At 44.5% G+C, this 12,112-nt stretch overlaps 1 protein-coding gene across 5 annotated transcripts in view; it reads right to left on the bottom strand.

Annotated features, from left to right (window-relative positions):
- The window catches only part of MGAT5 (alpha-1,6-mannosylglycoprotein 6-beta-N-acetylglucosaminyltransferase), a 377,154-nt gene that overhangs the window by 306,923 nt on the left and 58,119 nt on the right, over positions 1–12,112 (bottom strand). The window contains exon 1 of one of the 5 annotated variants that reach the window (XM_058301098.2): positions 8,832–8,900. The exons of the other annotated variants lie outside the window; for them this stretch is intronic. The gene's annotated coding sequence lies outside the window, so the exon portion shown is untranslated. Of the gene's footprint in view, positions 1–8,831; positions 8,901–12,112 lie in introns of those variants that run through there. 5 annotated transcript variants of the gene reach the window in all.

Genomic DNA, 12,112 nt, shown 5'->3' on the forward strand with positions numbered 1-12,112 from the left:
TAAAACCCGGCAAACCATGCAGAAATTTTAAAAATCCTTCCTCATTGCACCACCTATAGATATTCACTGCTAAGATTTTGGTACACGTCAAAAAGCATATCAGAAATTAATACTGTACTTGCTTTTTACCTAGCCTTCTTTTATCTTAATAGTATATTTTTAATCTTTTTCATAATATTTTTCCACCACAATTTAGAAGCTAAGTAGTACTGCACTGCACATTCATATTACATTTTACGTAAGTAATCCCATAATGTTGGGCATTTATCTGCTCCCAATTTTTCTATATTACAAATAACACAAGAAACTGTCATTCGCTCCTGCCTGTGCAATTTCAGATATTCCCTTAAAATAAAGGAATTACCTGACCAAATGGGAAGATTTTCAGAGCTTGTGAATTACTAATACTACAATGTTTTCCTTCAGAAAGTTTGTACCCGTCTATCATTCCCACGAGCGAGGCCTAAATTACCCATACCCCATGGTCTCACTGAAGTTTTTTTCATCTAGTCTACCTTACTGTGATTTTTAAAAATCATTTGTCAGGTGCAAATGACTATTGCTAATAAAAACCACAACGACAACATGTACTAAGCACTCAGGATATGCCAGGCATAGTGCTACATGATTCAGATGTGTGTAGTAGGACCAGGTTCTTAACCCCATTTTATGGATGCGGGAACAGAGGCAGGAAGGTTAGGTAACTTGTCCAGTGTCACTGAGCTAGCACTAGGTGGAGGGTGCAGTTTGAACCCAAGTAGTCCCATTCCAGAGTCAGGGCTCTTAACCACTACAACGTAATACCATACAACGAACTGTCTGGAAGAATGAGATAAAGGGCTCAGATTTACCACTCGAGCAGCGATCCCTGGAAAGACCTTCAGCTGATCATGCCCTCATCGTTATTCAGCTGTTCAACATCTCCATTTCCGGGGCTGTCCCAGGAGGCGGGAAACGCAGTCTGAACATAGAATCTGAGCTTTCCATTTTTCACTCACCAAAAAGTGACCTGGCACAGCAAATGGACACAGAAAGCAGACAACTGGGGGGAGGGGGAAGGGGAGAGAAATTTTTAAAAAAAATAAATCTTTAAAATAAAATAAAAAATAAAAAAAATAAAGTGACCTGGATATACTGCCATGGAATGTAACTGTCAGCCTAGCCACACCAATCACATGAAAGGAGGTGTGTTTATTTATTTTCTAGTGTAAGGATTTGGAGGCAAAGGGCCTCCGATGAGTTTTGCATCTAGTTGGGGTGCTCTCTTTAGCCACATGGACCCCAGTCAGGTCCTCACAAGCCTTTCTGGGCAACCCCACTCTACAGAAGGACGGGGGTGGAGAGAGTACAAATTCTAAAGAGAAATATGACAACACCTCTGAAAACACAATTACAGGAGCCAAATCACACTGCATGCATGAGCAGTCTGGACTATTTTGCAATGGAAAAAGAGAATCAAAGAGTTTCTCCCTGCCCTCCTCCATCCCCACTTGCTCCCATTCTCCAAGTGCCATCTTTAGAAAGGCCACATGATGATTTCCTTGGGGAAGAATGTGAGCTTTCAGATGACAGAATTACTCAGCTTTGACTACAGCTCAGCATAACTAACTTTGAAAAGACAGATAGCACTAAGGGAGGCTAACCATTTCCCCAAAAGTCTTTTCCAACAAAAACACAAATTAACAGCTGGATGGCACTGGAAGTAAATGAAAGTGACAAATTTCACAGCAATAAATGCACAGATTGGAAGTTATTCCTTTTGTTACTGTTGCCACACAGGCAAAACCCCTCCGCAGCTGGTACAAATCCCTTCTCCACTATTTTCTTCCCTCTTATTTAAAACCCTCAAGTGTTAAATACTTTTTCACATTCATTAAATTGATAATACAATTGGATGAATTCAGTGTGTTTAGCACAGCAGCTAAAACCTCAAGCAGTCACGGTGATAATTTCTAAAGTAGAAATTGGATGAGCACATCAGCTGGTTGTCCTTCCACTGCATTCACTCATTCAGTAAAGATTTAAGCATCTATTGCAGAACAGAGAGCATGGCTTTTTGCTCACAATGCAGCGATAAATTTTGACAGTCCCTGCCTGCCCTCATGGCACTTATATTTCAGCAGGGGAAAATCAAAGAACAAACAAATGCGTGTGCGTGTGCGTGTGTGTGTGAACACATGTGTGTTTAATTTCAGGAAATGTGTGATACTAAAAAATAAAATAAAATAAAAACACCAGCCACTGGATTTAGGCCCAGTGGTTAGGGCATCTGTCTACCACATGGGAGGTCCGCGGTTCAAACCCCGGGCCTCCTTGACCCGTGTGGAGCTGGCCCATGCGCAGTGCTGATGCGCGCAAGGAGTGCCCTGCCACGCAGGGGTGTCCCCCGCGTAGGGGAGCCCCATGCGCATGGAGTGCACCCCGTAAGGAGAGCCGCCCAGCATGAAAGAAAGTGAAGCCTGCCCAGGAATGGCACCGCACACACGGAGAGCTGACACAACAAGATGACACAACAAAAAGAAACACAGATTCCCGTGCCGCTGATAAGGATAGAAGTGGTCACAGAAGAACACAGAGCGAATGGACACAGAGAGCAGATAACTGAGGAGGGGAGAGAATTAAAAAATAAATCTTGAAAAAAAAAAAAAAACACCCTATTTCCAAATAAGGTCATTCCCCCACCTACCAGGGGTTAGGACTTGAACATATCTTTTTGGGTGACACAGTTCAACATGCTCCAGGTGATGACAATGAGGATGGGTTCACCGTGACTCAGGGTCGGGGAAGGCCACGACAAAGACCGGCAGGTTCTTTACGTACAAAAGCTCTGCAGCCAGACAAAGCCTTCTCAACAGAGCTGTTGCCTTGTGACTGCCTAGAACGTAAAGGTTTCCTCTCTGCCCACCCATTACACTGAGTAAGTCTCCCCTGTCCCTGGGGCACTAGAGTGTGATGCCTTTAGAGTGACCAGGTACTACAAAAGTGCCCGTGCAATCCAGACTGGAGTCAGCACGTGGCTTTAATTGGACCACTTGTGCTCATCTGCTCTGTTTTCCCCTTTGAGGAGATGGGCAGTTGAGGAATATGTCTGGGTCCAGTCTTCTCAGGGAGCCACGCATCATCCAGGAGGTCTCAGATTTGTGGACACAGCAGAGACCCAAACATCACCAAGGAACTGTGACATGGAATCTCTTCTTCGGCACCGGAACAACTGGAAGGAAACAGCACCACGAGAGGGACGCGGGCATGTGCATCTCAGAAGGATGCAGACAAGGCTCTAAGAAATGACATCTCTCTTTGTTCCTGCAGGATTTGATTTTCCCCTTGGTTAATCATTTTGCTACCCACTGGCACTCACAGGCAGATTAAGTGACTGGCAAAGACCTGAGCAGGTTGGGGGCAAGGGGGGCGGCGGGGAAGACTCAAATTGGGAGAGCTCTATCCCATCACTTAACTTTTTCTTCTTGCAACTAAGAAAACCCTGCTATGATATGATACTAGGGGCTGAGTACAGAAATTCAGATAAGCACTCATATCAAAATTACTGCAGAAACGAAATAAGATATGCAAGACACTGGGCCTTTTTGTGGGAGGCTGCACAGTAATCATGTAAAAATGGCAATTAGTTCCCTTAAAAGATGATAATTAATACTGCCTTTACATAACCCGCTCTATTTAGATTTTTTCTCTTTTGCTGATGTTTTCCTACATCAGCAATCAGCAAAGTAATCAACATCAATGTCAAGCATGTTTCCTGAGATGGGAAGCTTTCATCAACACCTTCGTATACACAGAGACATTTCCATTTGGAAAGCGAGGGGTTAGGGATGGGAGTTGGAAGGGCATAGTTCCTCCCCCACCCCAGAGCATGCTGGAATTCCCTTGCTCTTGACCTCAGTGTCACCAGGACAAGGGTCTGCCCATACGTTCAAGACTTTAATACAAATAGCTGTGATGCAAGAAAAATTCATCTTGCTTCTAAAATGCTCTCCCCACCAACCAGCCTCACCTGCCTCCCACTCAAACATTTTCTGAGCACCTCTGTCTGTCACTGAGCATATGACGATGACAGCATGCTCCCTGCCCTCCAACTGTAGTTGGAGGGGGCGAGACACATCAGCAGATAATTCTAATGTAGTTTAAAAGTAAAAGCCATCCATCCATTCCACAATATTTGTTGAGCACCTACTACACACCAGGTCCTCTCCTGGATGCTGAGCACAGTGCAGGGACAATTCCCACAATGCGTGACGTGCACATCGTGTTAACCCATAAGAAGCACTGCTTACCTGATCTGGGAGGACTGCAGGAGGCTTTTGTAAAAAGGAAAACTCCAGAATGAATCTTGAAGGATGAAAAGAAGGCACATCCCCAACAGAGAGAGCAGTGCACACAGGCTGGCACAGAGGCGCCAAGAGCAAGGCACACTCAAGGTCACTGGCCTGCATGCCTAGAATATAAAGGGGGTTAGGTGGTGCCAAGGCTGGGGATGCAAGATGAGGATGCCACAGCGCGACTTAGGATTCGAAGGGAGACTTGGAAGAGCCTGAAGCCCAGAGGTGACGTGATCCAAGGCCCACCTGAGATATAATTCTTTTTATTTGCAAACAGAACTTCTCCTCCATCAGTTAAGACCCAAAACACAAAAACACTGGTAGATTACACAACCTGGGTACAATAAAGTTTCAACAAATAAGGCACACTAAGATTTTTCTCTGTTTTTTAAATACTATGGTGTTACATATATATATACACACATATATATGTAAAATTTGCAATTTTTACATGTACAGTTCAGTGGTATTACCTACCTATTATCACAATGTTGGGCTACCATCACCACTGACTATTATAAAAATTTTTCCATCATCCCAAATAGAAACTCAATACTAATTAGGCAATAACTACCCTTCCCCACCCGCTAGCCCCTGGTTCTTTTCTGTCTGTATGAATTTGCTTATCTTAGATATCTCATATAAGTGGAAACATGTATTTGTCCTTTTGTGACTGGCTTATTTTATTCAACAGGATGTCTTCAAGGCTCACCCATGTTGTCACATGTATCAGAGCTTCATTCCATTCTACAACTGAATAATATTCCATTTTGGGTATCCATTACCTGTTGCTGGACACGAGGTTTTTCCTACCTTTTGGCTACAGTGAATAATGCTCTTGTGAACAATAGTGTACAAATATCTCTTTGAGTCTCTGCTTTCAATTCTTTTGTGTATATATATAGAAATGGAATGGATGGGTCATACAGTAATTCCACATTTAACTTTTTCAGGGAGCACCAAACTGTTTTCCACGGCAACTGTACCATTTTACATTCCTTACAGCAATGTCCTCTCTGCTTTAATTAGAGAACAGGACAAAAATTCATTTAAGGGGGAAGAAAGAAGAGAATGCCCTTCATGAACAAAAAAATTAAGTGAGCAAAAAGCAGTTTCCCAGAGCGAAACAACCCTGACTTAGCAATTTTGCAAGAACTGTTCGCTTTCATCCTTGCTGGGACCAACAGACGCTGCGTGGCCAACTGATTCTGCATCCCATGTGGCCTGCTGCCCACAGAACACCTCGGTAGGAGCCACATCCAGCTCCAAACTTAGTTGCCATGGCTCACCAGGAATGAGACAGCCCTTGGCAGATCCAGAAAGGAGTAAGAGCACAGATTCTTATCAGGCATGATGGTTTTGGAAGAAGCTATTTTTTAAAGATAATAGTTTTTGTTAATTTAACATTTCAACCTTCCCAAGGGCCTTCAAACTGAGTTTTGAATCTCACCATTACGTGGAGGACAATTTCAGATCCCTGCGGTGCAAACTTCAATGATTAAACCTTCCCATCTACCCAGTCCCTATAGACAAGACATGCTTACTACTCAGAAAATGGCATGCTAAATATAATACACTGATGTAATAAGATTGCAGTGCAGTGCTATGCTTTCCAACTCAAATACAATTATATGCCTCTATATGGTACATCCAGCTTACTGACCACACTTTAAGCCTATAAACTACTCTAGCTTCAAATGAACTTGATTGCTTCAACACGTACACAAACCCCAGTTCAATTTCTATATAATTATCTGCTCTCCGAATAAAAATGATATTAAAATTAAGTTGGTTGGACTCTTTGTAATAAAGGAAAGCATATCAAATTTTGCTACCTTGAAGATCAACGTTTCTATTAGCAGAGCCACACTGAAGATAGACAGGGAAGTTTCTGTTCATCTACCACTGAAAGCTGCCATGATGTTTCATGAACATATTTTAGAATATCTCAAATGTCTTTAGTCAGAATCAAAACCAAGAGATGGCATAAACTATATATATAACTCCATTTAGGTAACCTACACTATATAACTCCATACTATATATATACTATAGAACTCCATTTAGGTAACATACAAAAACAGACAAATCTGATCTGCACTGTTCAGAATCTGGCAACAGTACCCTTGGAATGAGGGGGTAACAGATAGGAGAAGAGGTCCAAGGGGAGATGCCAGAAACTAAACATGCTTTGTTTCGCAGATTGGGTACTGGTTACACAGGTGTGTTCAGTTCGTGACATTTGTGGTGTTAAACACTATTATGTATGTACAAATCAACACAGAGTTCTAAGAAGTTGAGGGGGGAGACAGAATTTATCTACTCTTACAAAGACTATGATGGGTCAGAAGTTCAATTCTCTGTGGCATTTTAAAAAGCACCAGTATCAAAGGGGTAGAAACCAGGTCAACAGAAAGAACTGGCTGATTTACTGGACCTGCTTTCATTCTCTTCCATTCACCTGTCTCAAAGATCTCAGCCATCCCACAGGCAGCGAACCCAGCAAATGTGCTACCAAGGGGCATCCCTGATTCATGTGCCTCCTCTATGCGATAACATCAGTTCCAAGGATAATCATGCAATAATTGATAACCATTATTTTCTTAAATAATTCTTTAATAAATGACTATTTTTAAGAATCAATGTCAATTTTAAAGTTATTCAAATTCCATAAACTATATTGTCTATCAGTGAAAATATGCAGGGAAGCAGACTTGGCCCAGTGGATAGGGCATCCGCCTACCACATGGGAGGTCCGCGGTTCAAACCCCAGGCCTCCTTGACCCGTGTGGAGCTGGCCCATGTGCAGTGCTGATGCGCACAAGGAGTGCTGTGCAGGGATGTCCCCGCATAGGGGAGCCCCACGCGCAAAGAGTGCGCCCCGGAAGGAGAGCCGCCCAACGTGAAAGGAAGTTCAGCCTACCCAGGAATGGTGCCGCCCACATGGAGAGCTGACACAACAAAAAGAAACACAGATTCCCATGCCGCTGACAACAGAAGTGGACAAAGAAGACACGCAGCAAAATGCACACAGAGAACAGACAGCTGGTGCAGGGGGATGGGGGGAAGGGGAAATAAATAAGTAAAAATAAATCTAAAAAAAAAAAAGAAAATATGCACTTAACCCAACAATATTACAACCGGGTTCTCTCTCTTTCCCCATTCTAAATGTTAAACGCAAGTGAAAACTCCAAATGGTCTCAGGGAATGAAAGAACTGAAGTAACTTGAGTTGTTTCTTCATTGTAAATGGTACTATTGTTTACCACAAATCTCTGTTTAGACACAGGAATATGTTTTACCACAGAGGTCAGAGACATGAATTGTATCTATAGCAAATGTAAAAAGTTCTCAAGTTAGGCACCGACACTCAAAGCCAGGCATGTAGCTGAGTCCCCATGTGTAAGGGGTCAACTATGTAACTGAGAATTCTCCAAATTAACTTCCACGTAGAACACAATATTTATTAAAGGAGAGCTAATAAAAGTGTCCGCAACTGTGGCTTATGTATAATATTAAAACTCTCCGCTAATAGCAATAATTATTTAGAACTCAGGTTTTTTTCCAGGACGTATTTTTGCGTGACATTCATTGTGATAATAAAAAGCAGCCTGCCCGAGGTCAGTTTTATTGCTTTTAGTCTCTACAGACAATGTACTCCTTATACCTGGTACCTGGGGAGGACCACACCCCCAGCACATAGCCGCGACACAAGCAGAAGCAAGCAAGCCAAGCAAAGGAATCCTTCTCATAAGGCAAAACAAATGACAAAGCTCAGACCTGAAGCTTTTGTGTCCGACCTATTAGGATGGAACTTTCAGTTTACACATGAGGGTTGAGTAGGCTTTCTCACTCAACATTACTGACTATTTGGGCCAGATAATTCTTTATTGTAGGAGTACTCTGTGCATTTGTAGGATGTCTGCAGCATCCGGACCTCTACCCACTAGATACTAGTGGCAAACACACCTAACACCCAAGCTGTAATAGCCAAAAATGTCTCCAGGCATTGACAAATGTCCCCGGGTGAGCAAAACTGCCCCACTTGAGAAGCACTGGGGCACAGCTTTAAGACATCTTTGGTGGCGTACACAAGAAATCAGGCACAGTGCTTGCATCTGAGGAGGGAGACTTGCTTTTAGTCTGTTTTTTCTTTATAGTGCCCTCTCAATTAGTAACACATGCATCTAGCCTCTATTTCTTACATAAACAAAGAGATTTAGACCCACAAAGAAAACTAAAGACACAAAACTGGGGCAAATATTTCAGTGAGTATGCTATCAAGAAAGTGCTGGCAGCCCTCTCAAATTATTTTTCCTTCCCTTATTTATTTTCAAAAATCTCCCCAATGGACCAAAAAAAAAAAAAATCAACACTTTTCCAAAAGGGTCATTCCATCATCCAATGAATGATTTTCTATAAATACAGAAATGGTCCTTTAAAACACAGTATCCTAAGCCCCGCAGTTAGAATCTCTTATTACACACACAATTCTCACCTTGTCATGTAGTTACTCCAGGTCAGGGCAGCCTGGAAGCAGCGAATCACAAGTGTGGCGGCAAGCATACTGACAGTCCCCAGAAAGAAGGGCAGGAAGGAGGACTGGAAGACAAGAGCCCGCCCCGGAGTCTCTGCCCCGCCCCTTTATAATCCTGTGGCCTTGACCAAACCACGACCTCTCGTTTAGTCATGAAATGGAGAATAATTTGTCTCCTAGGGTTGCTGGGTAAACAGGCCACAGGAACGCGTGGATGTCGTTCCACAAATGCCTAACAGTAATTCCCTGCCTTGCCGGATTTTACACACCATGATTTTCAAGCAGAGGTAACTGCCGGCTTCCTGTTTATTGAGTTGATATGAATAATCTTGATCCCCCAAAACTTTGTAAATATGCTGACCACAATTAGAATGCAAACAAGTTGAGGAAAACACATTTGTGAAACAAGTGATAACCAGACATCATGCCGGGATCCAATACGGACCAACTTGCCACCTGCTGGAGAGACGTCCTCTGTCCTCAACAGCCAGACCTCCGAGGCACAGAGCTCAACAGCCAGACCTCCGAGGCACAGAGCCCAGCAGCCACCGCTCCGGGGAGCAGGGGGTCAGGGAGAGGGGGACTCCCGGCTCCAACCCCATGGCAACCAGCACCTCCTACCATCGGTTCTGGACCCTCCCGGCTCCTGAGACCGCTCGTTGGCCTTGTGTCGGCCAGTGGGTTTTTTGGAGGCTCTGGTCCCCTCCACTTTTAAATGTGCTGTGTGCCTCTGACCTGGTTAGTGCATTGTGCTATTATCCCAGAGTCGAATATGTAAATAAAATACCATACAGTGTGAAAAGTGTAACAGAAATAAGAAAAATAAGGGGAGCGGACTTAGCCCAGTGGTTAGGGCATCCGCCTACCACATGGGAGGTCCATGGTTCAAACCCCGGGCCTCCTTGACCCATGTGGAGCTGGCCCACGTGTAGCGCTGACGCGTGCAGGGAATGCCCTGCTACACAGGGGTGTCCCCGCGTAGGGGAGCCCCAAGCACAAGGAGTGCACCCTGTAAGGAGAGCCGCCCAGCGCGAAACAAAGTGCAGCCTACCCAGGAATGGTGCCGCACACATGGAGAGCTGACACAACAAGATGACGCAACAAAAAGAAACACAGATTCCCGTGCCACTGACAACAACAGAAGCGGACAAAAAAAGAACACCCAGCAAATGGACACAGAGAACAGACAACTGGGGCAGCAGGGCGGAGGAGGCGGGGGGGGGGGGGGATAAAATAAATCTTTGAAAAAAAGAACAGAGAACAGGGGAGGGAATATGGCATCGGGGAAGGGAATAAAGAACCAAACTTGCAGAGCGGGTGTAGGTCAATGGATGAGCGCCTGTTTCACGTGTACGAGGTCCCAGGTTCAATTTCCGGTACCTCTTTTTTTAAAGAAAGAAAGAACCAAAGCTCTCAGAAAGTTTCTTTCCTAAAGTAATCTCCCACTCTATCTTCTTAGTCTCCCTTCTCACAAAAAGGTTACACTCCCTGTAACAGCCATCTGTCTTCTTGCTCTCGGATCTCTGCTCTGCTCTGCACACCTTCCCCTTTTGCAACTTGTGGCAGGGAACTTCATTTCCCAAACTCCCCTGCCAACTGCTTCCATGTAAAGTCCACCTATGGGAGGCAGGAGGCAGGAGCAGCGGCCAGGGTCTCTCTCCATCCACCCCCCAGGGGGCCGGGGGGTTATCTCCTCCTCAGATGTAGCTCTCCCCAGTGGCCCTAGCTTCCCATTTCTGATAACACCAACTCCAGCCCCTCTCCAGGCCCAGTGATGGGACCTCCTCCAACATCCTCTTGCTTTTGTCAATCTCAAATCCCTGGGATGCCACGACATACCCTGTATGATATCTCACCTCTTCCATCACCGAATTAAGTTCTCCATTGAAATGCCTACCCCAACTTGCCTGACCCACCAGATCTGGAAGGACACGGAAGGACACAACCCCTTAAAACTCTTCAGCCAAACAACTTTCCCCTTCCCCCAACCAAATGTCCCTCCCACATTCTGGCTCTCTGAATTGAGAGCAAATAAAGAGTTGCTTTTGTTTTTCTCATCCACTGCTGCAGGAAGAGAAAAGACATTCTTATAAAGATATTTGTGTCATTTCAGCTTTTTATCAAATTATATGTGTCCTTGTGCCAATGCAGTAATGGTTTCCCTCTACTTATTGAACTGATATTAATTATCTTGAATCCCAAAAATATTATAAACACGCTGACCACAATTAGAATGTAAATAAGAAAAATATGTTTGCAGAACAAGTGGCAACCAAACATCCTGCCAGGATCCAAAAAAGGACTGACTTGGCGCCTGCCAGAGGGACACTCCCTGGATAAGGACATTAAGGGCGGCTATTTACTTTAAAGACTAAGCATCACTCCCAATTCAGAAAATACTCTGCCACACGAAAGCACACTTCCAAAGGCAGCCACTGGCTCACAACCACTTTACTCTCACGTAAGCAGCCACCATCTGCCAGTCTGCACAGCATTTTCACTGCCCATACTCGTTTCCTTCCACTGTTTCTTCCCCAGTGCATAAAGCAGCAGGACCTGACTATAATCGCACTCAGGTGTAGCAGAGGAAGCACCAAGTTCATGTGGACAGCAGAGAGCAACAGTGAACAAGAGTCCCAATAAAGTGAGTCAGAGAAACAGGACGAGGGGAAGGCCAGCTACTCACGACTCACAACAGTCACGTTTTCTTGTCTTCCTGGACACACAGCCTGATGCCATCTCCCAGACAGTGTGGCCAGGTGACTGAGTTCTAGGCAAGGAGATGTGAGTGCAAAGGGGTGTACGAGCTAATCCCCACCAGGTGGCCTTCCAGAAAGGACCCTAAAAGGAAACGCACTTGAGAAAGAGGCTCAGGAACAAACCCCCTTTCTCGCTCTGAGATTTCCTGGCAGGAGGACAGCACGATGCCAACCACCACGTTCACTTGGCAGCAACAAAACCAAGGTGCAGGGAGGCGAGGGGCTGTCCAGGGCCTCCCAGCACGTGAGGGCAGAGAAAAAGCAGAGTCCCACATCCCCTAGGTCAGTGCTACTCAGAGTGGGGTCCACAAACCAGTGCCAGTCCACAAATGTGTGTTCTGTGAGAAGGATAAGTACAGAAATTAAGAGTGTCTTAGCAACTTGGATAGCAATTTGACAGGGTACTCTTAGGCCAATGAATCTAATAATAAAATCAGTATTTTATTATTAATGCTAGTTAATTTTGTACAACCATTGTTTTGT

This window comes from Dasypus novemcinctus, chromosome 7 (genome assembly GCF_030445035.2).
Source record: "Dasypus novemcinctus isolate mDasNov1 chromosome 7, mDasNov1.1.hap2, whole genome shotgun sequence".
NCBI classification, from domain to species: Eukaryota; Metazoa; Chordata; class Mammalia; order Cingulata; family Dasypodidae; genus Dasypus; species Dasypus novemcinctus.